Raw genomic sequence first — 6,231 nt, 5'->3', positions numbered from 1 at the left:
CCATATTACTGACGAATGGCTGAGCTTTTGGTCCGTTTTACACACCGTATTTCTCTTCACGGTGGTAACCAACTCATTTTGCCTCTCATTCGAACGAAGTTCTGGATTCTATAGCTTAGGAACCTTATTAAAAAGGTGACGACCACATGCAAAGTTTGTCTTATTCATCGAAAGAAGGTGCAGTCACAATTTATGGGAAGGCTGCCAAAATCCAGAAGCACACTCTCACGGCCCTTGACGTGTCCTGGCATTTCAATCCCCCCGGTGCGCCTCATATGGGAGGTTTGTGGGAAGCGGGAGTTAAGAGTTTCAATACCCATTTCTATAAGACGACGGGAAATTTTAAATACCCGTTCGACGAGTTATCCCTTCTCTTGTGTCGCATCGAAGCATGTCTCAATTCAGCAATGTCTGATGATCCGACTGATCTCCTTGCGCTCACTCCTTGGCATTTCCTAACAGGTGGACCATTACCAGCGGTCGCCGAACCACCTGTGACCGGCAAAGCCAGTTCTATTCTAAACAGATGGCAGCGAGTTAAGGCTCTGACCCAACTGTTTTCGAGAAAAAACAGAATATCTTCAAGAGTTCCACAAAAGGAGCAAATTACAGATTCCAACCAAAAACTTGACAGAAGCTGACTTGGTCGTTGTTAAGGAGGACAGCACGCCATTATGTGACTGGAGACTTGGTCGCATTCAGAAGGTCTATCCTGGCTCTGATAACAACGTTCGCACTTCTCGCGGACTCCTTAAAAGACCTATTAGTAAAATGGTGTTCCTCCACTAATCCAAACTTTTTTTTCCTTTTAGTCTTCAGTATTTTTTTTTGTTTCTTCGCTACCCTTTCTTTGCGACATCCGACAATGCCGTCCCACAATCAACGGAAAACAGATGTTCTCGAGGAACTAATTCGTTCCGATGCCGAGTCTGTACAGGGATACATCCTCTACGGACTTGCCCTCGGTTCCTACGGTTGAATGCGGAGCGTCGTAGGCGGGCAGTCTTGATACATAAATACTGTCCCAATTTCCTGGCACATGAACATTCAGAGGGGACGTGTCGAAGCGAGTGCCGTTGCCAAGTGTGTGGCAGTGATCACCACAATCTGCTCCACCTTTATCGCTGGAAGAACCGACGTCAACGTTCCCCAACTCCGCCTTAAGCTGCTAAAATGCCTCGGCTTTCAACCGTTCTCGCGCGTACCTCGACAGCTATCCTGCCCACGGCTATTTTACAGTTCGACGTAGGCTCAAAAAAATTTGATGTCAGAGTCATGGTGGACGCCTGTTCAGGCGTCAGCGGAATTGACAATTCGTTAGCCGAAGCCATGAATCTCCCAATCCTGGGAGTTGGAAGCGAGCGCGTCTGCAAAGCTTTTCTTATCCATATTAATGCTGAGACGCCTAGGATGGAAGTGGTTTTCAGCATGGAAGACCAGCTGCGGATGCGTACTCTTGCGAGGGAAATGTCGGACACGGTTCGGGCACAATTTGCCAACATCGTCCTGGCCGATCCGAATTTCTATAGGCCAACAGGAATCTCCGTGGTCTGATCCATCCTGGGTTATTACCGAGTCCGAGTGGGCGTCTGGTGGCGCAGAACACTGTGCTAGGATAGATGCTATCCGGTACCTGTGCACAATAATGCATACGGTGCTACAAGTCATTGAAGACTTCCTTTTGCAATTCGTAGTATATTGCATGGCGGGCGGAATGTCCACGCACGATCTAGTTTTTAGTATTTTCTATTTCTCTCAAGTATCGATAAATTTCGGTAAGATCGGATCTGGTCTCATGATGAACCATGATCGTAACTTTTTATATATATATACGTTTTTGTAGAAGCACACACGCATGAATTTTTGCTGAAAATCCTACGACAAAATAAACTGGACAATTATCCTATAATACCATCAACGCAGACTTTTTTTTTCATTTGTGCATTTCTCAATATCCAAGGAATTCACCACACCAATACAGGGTCTATTACAATGTTATTAACAGATCGAAATTTAAATACATGATTTTTTGATCCAGTGGGAGGAGGTGTTCCTATTTATACCAACATTTATTTTGATTTTTCTGTCATCCAGAAGTTTATATTTTAATTTTACCAGAGTTTGGAATAATTTCTCATATTATTAGTCAAGAATCAGGTAAAAAGGAAACATTTGGTTCTTTAGGAATAATTTATGCTATATTAGCTATTGGATTATTAGGATTTATTGTTTGAGCTCATCATTTATACACAGTTGGGATGGATGTTGATACTCGAGCTTATTTTACATCTGCCACTATAATTATTGCTGTGCCTACTGGAACTAAAATTTTTAGATGATTAGCAACATGGAACTCAACTTTCTTACGCAACAGCTATTTATGAGCTTTAGGATTGGTTTTTTTATTTTCAGTTTCGGGATTAACAGGAGTAGTTTTAGCTAATTCATCTGTTGATATTATTCTTCATGATACATATTATGTAGTAGCTCATTTTTTATGTTTTATCAATAGATCAGTATTTGCTATTATAGCAGGATTTATTCATTGATATCCTTTATTTACTGGTTTAACATTAAATACTAAATGATAAAAAGTCAATTTATTATTATATTTATTGGAGTAAATTTAACATTTTTCCCTCAACATTTCTTAGGTCTAGCAGGAATGCCTCGACGATGTTCGAAATACACAACTTGAAATGTTGTATCAAAAATTGGATCAACTATTTCATTATTAGGAAATTTATTCTGTTTTATATTATTTGAGAAAGTTTAGTTTCACAACGACATGTAATTTATCCTGTTCATTGAAATTCACCTATTGAATGAGATCAAAATACTCACCCTGCTGAACGTAGCTTTTCTGAATTACCACTTTTTGCAAATTAATTTCTAATATGGCATATAAGAACAATGGATTTAAGCTCCATATATAAAGTATTTTACTTTTATAAGAAATAAATAATGTCTAAATGAGCTAATTTTGGTTTTTAAGATAGAGCTTCTCCTCTAATAGAACAATTAATTTTTTTTCATGATCACGCGTTATTAATTTTAGTAATAATTACTGTCTTAGTTGGATATTTAATATTATATTTATTAGACGAAATTAATGAACCTTCAGTAACTTTAAAGAGAATTGGTCACCAATGATACTGAAGTTATGAATATTCAGATTTTAATAATATTGAATTTGATTCATATATAATCCCAACAAATGAATTATCAACAGATGGACTTCGATTATTGGATGTTGATAGCCGTTGATAAATTCTCAAATTCGATTTTTAGAAACAGCTGCGAATGTAATTCGTTCTGGAACAATCGAAAAAATAAATTTAAAAAAATTTAACTTTGCTGTTTTTTAATTTGTTTATAGTTCTTCGACATATAGTAAGGGTTAAACATTTCAGAAATACGGTTTAATTTCATCAAAATCGGACCACAATATCATGTAGCTCTCATAGAAATAATACAAATATATAAAATAACTATTTAATAATTGAGCTGCAAATCATCAAAGCTTTAATGTTTTTAAACATATACGCAAGTAAATGATAATTTAATGTTTTCAAGATAATAAATAAATAAATAGTATAGATTATTTTTGTATTGTTACCATTGCTAAATTCATTTTAATAATTACAACTATTGTAAAATTTTTGGCTTCAATTTTATCAAAAAAAGCTATTATCGACCGAGAAAAAAGATCCCCATTTGAATGTGGTTTTGACCTGTAACGACCCTGTTTCGGGAGGGTTCGAGACAGAAATTTATTTCCTCTTTTGATCGGTTTACCTCCCTTTCCCCCAAAGAATAACACAAATCGAACGCTCCAGAGTATGGTTTTTAATAGAACGATGGATTAAGACTACGTGTCCAACTATAATTATATCGAGCGCGATACTGCTTGATGAATGGCGTCGGCGCTGCTGAAGGCCCGAGTAGTAGGTCTGGGGCTGTGTCTCCGCTTATATAGGCGCTGCTTAGTGTGACCAGATCGGACGATGATGATAATCCCGCTTTGGGTAATCGGGGTCGATAGCTTCGTCGAATAAGTGTGATCGGGTTTGGCTCGCGTTTTAATAACCAAAGGCCAGTACTTGGAATGTTTTTTAATGTGAAAGTTGAATTTTACATATTTGTGACGGTGGATCGTCACATTTCTGTTGTTGCTTTTCTGACGGCTGCTAGCTCCACCCACTTGGAGAACTTGTCAAACATAACTATATAAGCATGTTGTTGCCTGGACTAGACCTCGGTAGTGGACCAATGCAGAGTGTTTCCCAGGGTGCTTTTGCTATTTCTGTTAGCTTTTTCCCTGCTGCCTGATGCTGTGAGGTCTTGTACCGTTGACATGTTTCACAGCGACGTACGTACTGTTGTATGCCTCTGTGCATCCCTTGCCAGTAGTACGATGCCATTACCGAATGCTTCGTTTTTCTAACCCCTAGGTGGCCTGCTGTAGCTTCGCTATGGTTTTCTCGTAGCACTCGTTCTCTTTGTTTCTTTGCCACGCATAGCATCCACGGTTGCGTATCCTCGTCTGCGGCCCATGACGGTAGATGTCTGTATAGTTTTCCTTCTATTAATGCGTAATCTGGCCATGTTTCTGGTTCTTTTTCTATTACAAGGAGTTTCTGTTTTATCCACTCGTCCTCCTCTACTTCGGCTCCGTGTATTTCTTCCTCGAGCATTCGGGATAATGCGTCTGCAACGACGTTAAGCTTGCCTTTGCGATAGCGTTCCTGGAATGAGTATGTCTGCATTGCCATGCCCATCTGGCAATCCGTCCTGAAGGGCTCTCGATCGAGCTAAGCCATTTAAGTGCTTGGGGGTCAGTGATAACGACGAAGTGGTACCCCTCCAGGTACATCCTCATTTTCTGGATGCCCCAGTGTATTGCCAGGCACTCTTTTTCGGTAGCCGATTAGTTTTGTTCTGTTTTTGTAAGCTTCCGGCTGGCATATGAAATAACGTGTTCTCCGTTTTCGTACTCTTGGGTCAGTACTGCTCCTATTCCGTAATTACTGGCGTCCGTCTGAAGTACAAAGGTTTTTCCAAAGTCCGGATAAGCCAGGACCGGTGCTTCGGTTAGAGCTTTCTTTAGGCTTTTGGTCGCCTCTTCTGTCTCCTCTGTCCATTTGAACTTTGTCCCCTTCTTGACCAGGTTGTACAGCGGTTGCGCTAGTTCAGTGAAGTTCGGGACGAATCTTCTGTACCAGGAGGCCACCTCAGGAAGCTGTGTACTTGCTTCGTTGTCTGTGGGCTTGACATGTTGAGAATCGCGGCTATCTTTTCTGGATCGGTGTGTATACCTCTTCCGCTGAGTACGTGTCCTAGGTATTTCAGTTCTTCCTTAAAGAAGTGGCATTTCTCTGTGTTGATCTTAGATTTGCCTTGCGGAGTCGCCTCATTACCTCCTGTAGCTTCTCCAGGTGTTTCCGTTTCGTGCGTCCGATGACCACTATGTCATCCAGGTATGCGAACGCGAATGGTTCCATCTCCGGTCCGATGACTGAGTCTAGAGCTCTTTGGAAAGTCGCCGGTGCCGAAGGGCGTTACTTTCCACTGAAGCAATCCGCGTCCTGGTACAGTAAAGGCAGTGTAATGTTTACTGTCTTCGTCCATCGGTATCTGCCAGTAGCCACTTCAGATCTAGTGTGCTTATGTATTTTGCCTCGCGGAGTTGATTGAGAATGTGATCCGTTCGTGGTTCTGGGTATGCGTCTCGCTCAGAGTGCCTATAGTCTATGCAAAGCCTCCATTCCTTGTTTTTCTTGTGTTTCGGTACACCCACTCCAGTTTTTTTTTTCTTCTGTGAGCTTAGTGAATCGCATGATTTTCCTTGGTGTCGTCGTTGGTGTCGACGCTGCGCGTTGGCTGGGTGCACTGCTTGGTGTCGGCGCTTCGGAAGGGCCGGTGGTGCACTGCTTGACGTTGTCGTGCCTCGTCGTTCGAGTACGTCGGATTCGCAGTGTTCTGGGTCGTTTTAGAGGAACGAACTACTTGGATTTTCTACTGGGATGTGGGAATGTAGGGCATCGTTAGTTTCAATCTGCCGGGAATCGTTAGTTTCGACCTGCCGTTTTATTCCGTATCGTTTCCGGGTCGGAAGCCTGAAACGTGACTTTTGGTAGAAACTCACTGAGATGGGCCGGAATTACGCAAACCGTGCCGGGCTCAGCGATCACGACCGTGTCTGGGTGTGTATTCCAAAACCACACCGGG

General features: G+C 41.6%; 1 pseudogene; it reads left to right on the top strand.

Moving 5' to 3' along the window:
• Positions 1 to 1,992: 1,992 nt before the first annotated feature.
• LOC128265858 (cytochrome c oxidase subunit 1-like) lies at positions 1,993 to 2,889 on the top strand (annotated as a pseudogene).
• Positions 2,890 to 6,231: the final 3,342 nt, after the last annotated feature.

This window comes from Drosophila gunungcola, unplaced genomic scaffold (assembly GCF_025200985.1).
Source record: "Drosophila gunungcola strain Sukarami unplaced genomic scaffold, Dgunungcola_SK_2 000166F, whole genome shotgun sequence".
Classification (NCBI taxonomy): Eukaryota; Metazoa; Arthropoda; class Insecta; order Diptera; family Drosophilidae; genus Drosophila; species Drosophila gunungcola.
The sequence above is the reverse complement of the archived record's forward strand: the minus strand, read 5'-3'. Positions and strand labels throughout refer to the sequence as shown.